Below are 10605 nucleotides of genomic sequence, written 5' to 3'. Positions count from 1 at the left end.
CTGAGGTGGACAAAACATTAGGAACACCTGATCTTTCGACATAGACTGACCAGGTGAAAGCTATAATCCCTTATTGATGTCACCTGTTAAATCCACTTCAGTCAGTGTAGATGAAGGGGAAGAGACGGGTTAAAGGAGGATTTTTAAGCATTGAGACAATTGAGACATGGATTGTGTATGTGTGCAATTCAGAGGGATGACTGGGTAAGACTAAATATTTAAGTAACTTTGAACGGAGTATGGTAGTAGGTGCCAAGCGCACCAGTTTGTTTTCAGAACTGCAACGCTGCTGGGTCTTTCACACTCAACAGTTTCCCGTGTGTATCCAGAATGGTCCACCACCCAAAGGACATCCAGCCAACTTGACACAACTGTGGGAAGCATTGGAGTCAACATGGAGCCAGCATCCCTGTGGAACGCTTTCGACACCTTGTAGAGTCCATGTCCTGATGAATGGAGGCTGTTCTGAGGGCAAAAGGGGGGTTCAACTCAATATTAGGAAGGTGTTCCTAATGTTTTGTGCACTCTGTGTAGGTCAGTGAAACAGTATAGTTCTGGTCCTCTCTATCTTTAGTTGAATAATTGACTGTAAAGATGTGAAGCTGTTATACTTGTTGGGGTCCTACCCACATGCTCTATTCTCTACATATATACTCTATTGAACATCCTGGTCCTACCCCCATTCTCTACATATATACTCTATTGAACATCCTGGTCCTACCCCCATTCTCTACATATATACTCTATTGAACATCCTGGTCCTACCCCCATTCTCTACATATATACTCTGTTGAACATCCTGGTCCTACCCCCATTCTCTACATATATACTCTGTTGAACATCCTGGTCCTACCCCCATTCTCTACATATATACTCTATTGAACATCCTGGTCCTACCCCCATTCTCTACATATATACTCTATTGAACATCCTGGTCCTACCCCCATTCTCTACATATATACTCTATTGAACATCCGGGTCCTACCCCCATTCTCTACATATATACTCTATTGAACATCCTGGTCCTACCCCCATTCTCTACATATATACTCTATTGAACATCCTGGTCCTACCCCCATTCTCTACATATATACTCTATTGAACATCCTGGTCCTACCCCCATTCTCTACATATATACTCTATTGAACATCCTGGTCCTACCCCCATTCTCTACATATATACTCTGTTGAACATCCTGGTCCTACCCCCATTCTCTACATACATACCAGTCTGTCTGCTTCTACTGTCTGTGGTATTAGGGGGTTGAGCCTGCAGAAGTTCAGACTTGGGGAGAAATGATAAACTGAAAGGATACATGCCATGCACAATGACAGACACAAACACAGACAGACAGACACGTACAGTCATGTACACAGGTACGGACGAACATAAGCACCAAAAAACGTTAGCATGTCTTTAACTTTCTCTGAGCAATTGTATCAGTATAAAATATTATAATTTCCACATAGCGCAGTATTATAATTGTTAAAAATTTTCTACAGTCATTATTACTAATCTTTATCAAGGGTGTCGAATCATTTAGGATTCAGCTGTACCACTTCCTTAGTAACGTAACGCTGCACCAACAACATGGCTACAAGTTCATTCGCTCCTTCAGTTGATAAAGCTTAAAGTTATGCCATTTTTTTGGTGGGGGGGTACATGATTTAAATTTACCTTTTTTAGTTGAATCTAAATAGTGTCTTATTTCTCGATAATAGATACTATTTCTAGATAATATTTCTCTGTCTGGCACAGTTGGACAATTATTGGTAAAATAAAGGGTCCTTTTCCAAGCTGTTATTTGCCCCTTGCTGAATTTAAGTAGTCCAATTATTTAAAAAAATTCTGAGACGTTATGGGTGAGGAAAGAGCCAAAGTAGTACCTTGTCCAGAAGTTATGAACCAATTTGGACCTTATGACTCCACTTCCTATTAACAAGCATTCCTCTCGCTCTCCTGGTGACCGTCAGGGGAAAATACTAGGAAAAACTAGAACCAAAAGTTCCTTTCCAGTGTTTTAATAAGGCTGGCTAGGAGAGATGTTGTTTGGAGGTATCCACATGAAATAAATACTATAGTATACTATGGTTCAATACTATAGTATTCACTGGACTAAAGTCAACAAAAACACGACAGTGAATACTGTAATATTTACTGTAGTTTTGCGCACATGACTGTAGTATAATGTAGTATTAAAGATTACTATAGGGTAAATACTGTAGTATTAAAGTTTACTATAGGTTAAATACTGATGTAAGAAAAAAATCTGTATAATTATTTATATACAGTACAAGTCAAATGTTTGGACGCACTGTAATGAATACTCCCCGATGATCCAACGGAACCGGAGGGTGGAGCGGGCGGGCGGGGGAGCGGACAATCCGGACGGTTATGGTGGAATGCCTGAATCATCTCTGGGTCGAGGATGTCCTGGTCGAGGACCCAGGACCGGTCTTCAGGCCCATAACCTTCCCAGTCCACTAAATAGTGGATGCGACCGCAGGCATTTAGAATCAAGGGTGGCCTGAATGGCGTAGGCAGGTTCCCCACTGAATTCCCAACGGTGGGGGCGCACTGCGGGTTGAGACGGGAGGATGAAGAGGACTGGTTTTAACAGAGACACATGGAAGGATGAGGAGATTTTATACTGACAGGGGTAACTGGAGGCGGTAGGTGACAGGGTTGATGCTATGGGTTATCTTGAAGGGACCAATGAAGCGAGGACAGAACTTTTTGCAGGGGAGGCGGATGTCTCTGGTAGAGAGCCACACGCTGTCTGGGGTGAAAGAGTGGCGTAGGTCGGCGGTGTCTGTCGGCAAAACGTTTCTGGGTATTAGAGGCTTCCTGCAGATGCCGGTGAGCGGTCTCCCATACCCGCTCACTACGCTGAAACCAGTCGTCGACAACTGGGACAGTACCAGGCTCCGCCTCCCAGGGAAACATGGGGAGGGTTGGTAACCAAGCACACATTGAAACAGAGTAAGGCGGAGGGATGAATGCATGAGTGAGTTCTGAGAGTATTCGGCCCAGGCCGATACCGACTCCAGTCGTGTGGAGAGGCAGAACATTGTTGGCGGAGGTACTTCCCTATTTCAGGTGCTCCGTCTGTCCGTTGGTCTGGGGATGGTACCCGGAGGAGAGGCTCAGGGCGACCCCCAGTCGGTCACAGAAGGCTCGCCACACTCGGGAGACAAACTGGGGCCCGCGGTCAGAGACAATGTCCTCCAGAATGCCATACAGACGGAACACCTGCTGGAACATACACTCAGCCAATTCCATGGCGTTATGTAAATGAGGAAGAGGAACCAGACCACACATTTTTGAAAAACGGGCTACTATGACAAAGGTGGTGGTGTTACCAGAGGATTCAGGAAGGTCTGTGAGGAAGTCAACAGCTATGTGGGACCAGGGTCTGTAAGGGATTGGCAAAGGTTGAAGCTTACCGGGAAGGGAGATGATGAGGGCTTTTGGATTGGGCGCAGACTGGACAGGAGAGTACGTAATCCCTTACGTCAGATGCCAGTGAGGACCACCTGAACTTACGGGATAGAAGTTTGGTGGTTTGTGTAATGCCCGGATGTCCTGACCCCAAGGACGTGTGACACCATTGTATCAGTTGGGGTCTAACAGCTGCTGGTACGTAACTCTTCCCAGCTGGTGTCTCAGGAGGAGCCGAGGTCTGAGGTTAGGGCTTCTTGTATGGCAGAGTGAACCTCTCACTGTACCGGTCCCGTAATGCAAGAGGAAGGAAGAATGGGTGTAGGGTCTGAGTTACTGGTCGGAAGGTCAAACTGGTGGGAGAGAGCATCAGCTTTTACGTTTTTCTTTCCAGGGATGTAAGTAGCATGAAAATGGAAGCGTGTGAAGAAGAGAGCCCAGCGGGATGGTCTGGAGTTTAACCTCTGATATATTCCAGATTACGATGATCTGTTAGGACAAGAAAGGGATGTTGTGCTCCCTCCAACCCACTCCGAGGGCCAGCTTGATGGGGAGGAGTTTTGTTCCCCACATCGTAATTCCTCTCAGCGGAGGATAACTTCCTGGAGAAGAAGGCACAGGGATGTGATTTTGGAGGTGTTCCCACCCACTGAGAGAGTATGGTTCCTACTCCTACTTCGGAGGCATCCACCTCCAGGGTGAAAGGAAGGGTAAGATCAGGTTGGTGAAGGACAGGAGCTGAGGTGAAGAGGTGTTTCAAGTTGTTGAAAGCAGTCAGGGCGGTATCGGTCCATTGAAGGGTCCGGGTCTTTTGGCTGGTAAGGGCAGTGAGCGGGGCGACAGTAGAACTGAAGTTCCGAATGAACCGGCGATAGTAAATGAGACGTTGGAGTTCCTTAACAGTGGTGGGTTTGGACCGGTTACTGACGGCGGTGACTTGGTTCTCATCCATGCTGACCCCTCCAGGTGTCAGTACGAAACCCAGGAAGTTTACCGAGGTTACATGGAAGGTGCTCTTTTCAGTCTTCACATAAAGGTTATGGTCAAGGAGCCATTGAAGAACCTTTTAGACATTCTGTATGTGTTCCTTCAGGGAGTAGGAGTAAATCAGGATGTCAATGTAGACGATGAGAAAGCGGTTGACCGTATCCTGGAAAATGCACTTCGCAGGTCGAGTTTTGAATAAATGTTGGCACGGCCCATTTGTTCAAGGGTCGCTGGGATCAGAGGAAGAGGGAAACGGTTCTTGACCGTGATGTCACTCAGGGAACGTTAATCAATACTTGGACGGAGACCACCGTCCTTTTTTCCAACGAAGAAGAAGCTGGAAGAAGGACGAATGAAACCGTTTGAGTGTTTCAACAATGTAGTTCTCCATTGCCTCATTTTCCGGGATAGATAGGGGTAAACACGGCTCTTCGGTGGGGACACTCCAGGGAGTAAGTCAATAGCAAAGTCCCCTGGGCAATGTGGTGGCAGAGTGAAGGCCTTGGTTTTGCTGAAGACATTGCTGTACTGGGTGTATTCAGATGGTATGGTGGGTGGCACTGCAATGGTAGGCTGAGACAGCTGGTGAAGCAGGCAGAAGACTAGGACAGTAGTTCAACTTGTCGCCACGAGATGACAGGGTCGTGACGACAAAGCCAGGGGTGTCCGAGGATGAGTGGCTGTTTGGGGGATGAGAGTTCCATGAGTTGAATGGTTTCGGTGTGGAAGACTCCGGTCTGGAGGGTGATGCTCTGTGTCAGGTGCGTAATGAAGCCCGTGCCCAATGGCTGCCCGTCCAGGGTGTTAATCCTTAAGGGAGGGGTGACAGGTGTTAGATCAATGTCAAGCTCTTGTACTAGCTGGTAATCGATAAAATTACCTGCTGCTCCCGAATCGCTCAAACCCTCTACGTACTTAGTAACCACCTTCACGGTTATCAATACTGGGATGGAGAATTGCTTCTGGGAGATATTTACAAATAAGGACACGCCGACCTGCATGGCAGCGGGGGGGACCCTTCTCATCTCTCCGTGGGGGGGGGGGGGGGGGCGAACAGGGCAATGGCTGAGTAGATGATCTTTCCCTCCACAGTATAGGCAGAGCCCTTCTTGGATCCGCTTTTGACGTTCAGTACACAGGAGAGGAGCATGGCCCAACTGCATGGGCTCTGGAAGACTCGGACGGGATGACGGAATCATGGAAGAAGAAGGTTTCGGGTTCATGGGTGGCAGAGTTCTTCGGCGGTCGGCGGAGATGGACATACGAATGTATTGATTTAAATCCTGAAGGTTACCTCTATAGGCCAGCTCCGCCTGAAGTTCCCTGTTGAACTTATCCTCTGCAGCAGAGGTAACTCTGGGTATTCATTTCCTGTGGCAGTCCTCATGAGAGCCAGTTTCATCATAGCGCTTGATGGTTTTTGCAACTGCACTTGAAGAAACTTTCAAAGTTCTTGACATTTTCTGGATTAACTGACCTTCATGTCTTAAAGTAATGATGGACTGTCGTTTGTCTTTGCTCATTTGAGCGGTTCTTGTCAAAATATGGACTTGGTCTTTTACCAAACAGGGCTATCTTCTGTATACCACCCTTACCTTGTCACAACACAACTGATTTACTCAAACCCATTAAGAAGGAAAGAAATTCTACAAATTAACAAGGCATACCTGTTAATTGAAATGCATTCCAGGTGGCGACCTCATGAAGCTGGTTGAGAGAATGCCAAGAGTGTGCAAAGCTGTCATCAAGGTAAAGGGTGGCTACTTTGAAGAATCTCAAATGTAAAATATATTTTGATTTGTTTAACACTTTTTTGGTTACTACATGATTCCATAGGTGTTATTTCATCGTTTTGATGTCTTCACGATTATTCTATAATGTAGAAAATAGTAAAAATAAAGAAAAACCCTTGAACGAGTAGGTGTGTCCAAACTGTTGTCTGGTACTGTGGTAAGTACTACACAGGATCAGTGTGCATTGCAGTATTCTACAGAATTCTATAGTAAAACTGTAGTATTTTTTCATGTGGGTAGTATTTGATAAAGCTGGCTCGGAGAGTTGTTGTTGGTAGGTAGTATTTGATAAAGCTGGCTAGGAGATATTTTGCTGGTAGGTAGTATTTGATAAAGCTGGCTAGGAGATATGTTGTTGGTAGGTAGTATTTGATAAAGCTGGCTAGGAGATATGTTGGTAGGTAGTATTTGATAAAGCTGGCTAGGAGATATGTTGTTGGTAGGTAGTATTTGATAAAGCTGGCTAGGAGATATGTTGGTAGGTAGTATTTGATAAAGCTGGCTAGGAGATATGTTGTTGGTAGGTAGTATTTGATAAAGCTGGCTAGGAGAGTTGTTGTTGGTAGGTAGTATTTGATAAAGCTGGCTAGGAGATATGTTGTTGGTAGGTAGTATTTGATAAAGCTGGCTAGGAGATATGTTGTTGGTAGACAGTATTTAGCAGTTTATGATGGTCCACTGATGCTGCTCAGTGGTAGTGCCTCACACACACACACACACACACACACACACACACACACACACACACACACACACACACACACACACACACACACACACACACACACACCACACACACACACACACACACACACACGCCAGGCCAGCAATATGGGTATGGTGCCGTAGCATAGTAAAGTCCAAAGTGTTCCCAGTAAGGATGCATTACATTTAATGTCCAATCAGAAGTGGAACTGTTTGAGACTGTGGCTGCTTGCTCTGTTACTGTCAGGCAGTCTATTCTGATAAGTAGGCTGGACACTTTTTTTTTTTTTGTACAAATCTAATTTTATTTGTCACATTTGCCGACTAACACAGGTATAAACATTACTGTGAAATGCTTACTTTACAAGCCCTTAAACAACAATGCAGTTTTAAGAAAAACTAAAGTAAAAAAAATAATAATAACAAGTAACACAATACAATAACAATAATGAGGCTATATACAGCGGGTACCTGTAGGGCTGGTCACGCTTTCCACCTGGCTACCCCGGCCAACATCTCAGCACCCCCTGCAGCAACTTTCCCAAGACGCCCCCCCCCCCCCCCCAGCTTCTCCTTCACCCAAATCCAGACAGCTGATGTTGGGCTACGCAATCTGGTTGTAGGAATATACCTACCACCGCGTCGCCAGCAAACTTAATGATGGTGTCGGAGTTGTGTGTGGCCATGCAGTCGTTGGTGAACGGAGTACAGGAGGGGACTGAGCACACACCCCTGAGGGGCCCCCATGTTGATGATCAGCATGGCAGATGTTGTTGCCTGCCCTTACCACCTGGGGGCAGCCCATCAGGATGTACAGTTGCAGAGGGAGGTGTTTAGTCCCATTGTCCTTATTTTATTGATGAGCTTTGTATGTACTATGGTGTTGAATGCTGAGCTGTAGTCAATGAATAGCATTCTCACATAGGTGTTCCTTTTGTCCAGGTGGGAAAGGGCAGTATGGAGTGCAATGGAGATTGCATCCTTACATTTACATTTTAGTCATTTAGCAGACGCTCTTATCCAGAGCGACTTACAGTAGTGAATGCGCTCTGGATAAGAGCGTCTGCTAAATGACTTAAATGTAAATGTAATGCATACATTTCATTTCATGCATTTTTTTTTTCTTTTTCGTACTGGCCCCCCGTGGGAATCAAACCCACAACCCTGGCATTGCAAACACCATGCTCTACCAACTGAGCCACAGGGTCATCTGTGGATCTGTTGGGGCGGTATGCGAATTGGAGTGGGTCTTGGGTTTCTGGGATAATGGTGTTGATGTGAGCCATGACCAGCCTTTCAAAGCACTTCATGGCTACCAACGTGAGTGCTATAGGTCAGTAGTCATTTTGGCAGGTTACCTTAGTATTCTTGGGCACAGGGACTATGGTGGTCTGCTTGAAACATGTAGATATTACAGACTCAGTCAGGGAGAGGTTGAAAATGTCAGTGAAGACACTTGCCAGTCTTGTGAATGTTGACCTGTTTAAAGGTCTTGCTCACATCGGCTTCAGAGAGCGTGATCACACATTCGTCCGGAACAGCTGGTGCTCTCATGCTTGCTTCTGTGTTGCTTGCCTCGAAGCGAGCATAAACCCATGTTCAAATCCCCTGCCCCAAGACTGTGCCCTCTAAACTATAGTAAATGCATGAACTCAAGGATTCTAACACAAGTCAACAGGCAAAGTTACTCATCATGCTAGCATGGTTCACTGAATCACCTCGGTTACACTTCCCCTGTCACTGCAACATCAATGTCAAAATGGTGGTGGTATTATTTTAATGAAGTTTTTGACCCCTGAGGATGAGAATGTTCACTTCCTCTGTGTGACGGGAGGTCTGTTAATTAATCCTACTGTATTCTATTATCACTATAACAGCTATTAACCACAATTATCCCAAATACCTGTAGGTGTGTAATAAAACCTGGCTCATGTGTGGAGCAGCTGTCGAGGTTCTCTCTCTCTCTCTCTCTCTCTCTCTCTCTCTCTCTCTCTCTCTCTCTCTCTGTCTGTCTGTCTGTCTCTCTCGCTCTCTCTGTCTCTCTGTCTCTCAATTCAATTCGCTTTATTGGCATGACGTAACAATGTACATATTGCCAAAGCTTATTTTGGATATTTACAATATAAAAATAAATAAAAATGAGAATCAAAATTGTCAACGGGACAACAGTAACAACAATAACCAAGGGTCAAAATAACCATACTGTACATTCAACAATAACAATAAGCATACAGTAGAGGACATGTGCAGGTTGATTGGTGTGTCAGACACTGTCCCTCAACTTATGGCAGGCAGCAATGTAGTCCGCTGCCAACCCACAGCTCTCTGCGTCCTCCCCCAACAGGACGGGTAGCCTATCCACATCAGAGAGGTCTTTGAAACCTTGAATAAGGGTTTCAAATTTGGGAAAATGACACTCTCTAATTGTTTTATATTTTTTACATTTTGTCAGGAAAGGCCGCTCCGTCTCAGTTTCTGCTGTTGTGCTGTGGTTACATAGCCTTTCCTCTACAGGGAACCAGGTTTTCCTGTGTCTACCCTTCTCAATGGCAAGGCTGTGCTCACTGAGCCTGTACTTTGTCAAGGTTTTTCTAAGGTTTTGATCAGTAACCATGGTCAAATAGTTAGCCATGGTGTACTGTCGATTTAGGGCCACATAGCACTTCATTTTGCTTTGTGTTTGTGCTTGTGTTTCCCAATAAGCAATGTAGTTTTGTATTGACTGTGTTGTAATTTGGTTTATTCTGATTGATTGGATGTTCTGGTCCTGAGGCTTCAGTGTGTTAGTAGAACAGGTTTGTGAACTCAGCCCCAGGACCAGCTGGATGAGGGGACTCTTTTCTTTGCTCAGCTCTTGGCATTGCAGGGCTTGGTAATGATATGAGAGGGGGTCACTGTATTTTAGATGTTTCCAAAACTTAATTGCTCTTTTTTGAGTTTTTATTATTAGTGGATATTAGCCTAATTCTGCCCTGCATGCATTGTTCGTAGTTTTTCTCTGGACATGTAGTAGAATCTTACAGAACTCTGCATGCAGGGTTTCAATGGGGTGTTTGTCCCATTTGATGAAATCTTGTTTTGCAAGTGGACCCCACACCTCGCTGCCATAGAGTGCAATTGGTTCAATGAGATATTCAATTAGTTTTAGCCAAATAGGTAATAGGTATTTCAATTTGAATTTGCTTTTTAATGGCGTAGAATGCCCTGCGTGCTTTCTCTCTCAGTTCATTCACTACATCATTAAGGTGTCCAGTTGAGCTTATTTTTAAACCTAAGTAATTGTAGTGTGTGCAGTACTCTATATATTGTGTACCAATTGAGAACTTTGGTCTAATTCCCTGAGATCTGGATCTTCTCTGGAAAATCATTATTCTAGTCTTTTTGGGGTTTACTGCCAGGGCCCAGGTCTGGCAGTACTGCTCTAGCAGGTCCAGGCTTTGCTGTAGGCCATGTGCTGTGGGTGACAGCAGGCATAGGTCATCTAGGAAGAGTAGGCATTTAACTTCTGAATTGTGGAGACTAACAACAGCGGCTGAGGATTTTTCTAGAATAGTGGCCAATTCGTTAATGTAAATATTGAAGAGTGCAGGGCTCAGATTGCAACCCTGGCGAAGGCCCCGCCCCGGTTAAAGAATTTTGTTCTTTTCTTACCAATTTTAATGCTGCACGTATTGCCAGT

The 10605-nt window shown here is 45.0% G+C and overlaps 1 protein-coding gene across 1 annotated transcript in view; it reads left to right on the top strand.

Moving 5' to 3' along the window:
- Positions 1-10605, top strand: part of piezo2b (piezo-type mechanosensitive ion channel component 2b) — a 285749-nt gene that overhangs the window by 15153 nt on the left and 259991 nt on the right. The window lies entirely within an intron of this gene.

This window comes from Salmo salar, chromosome 14 (assembly GCF_965601325.2).
Source record: "Salmo salar chromosome 14, fSalSal1, whole genome shotgun sequence".
NCBI lineage: Eukaryota > Metazoa > Chordata > Actinopteri > Salmoniformes > Salmonidae > Salmo > Salmo salar.
This window is presented reverse-complemented; position numbering and strand designations above follow the sequence as displayed.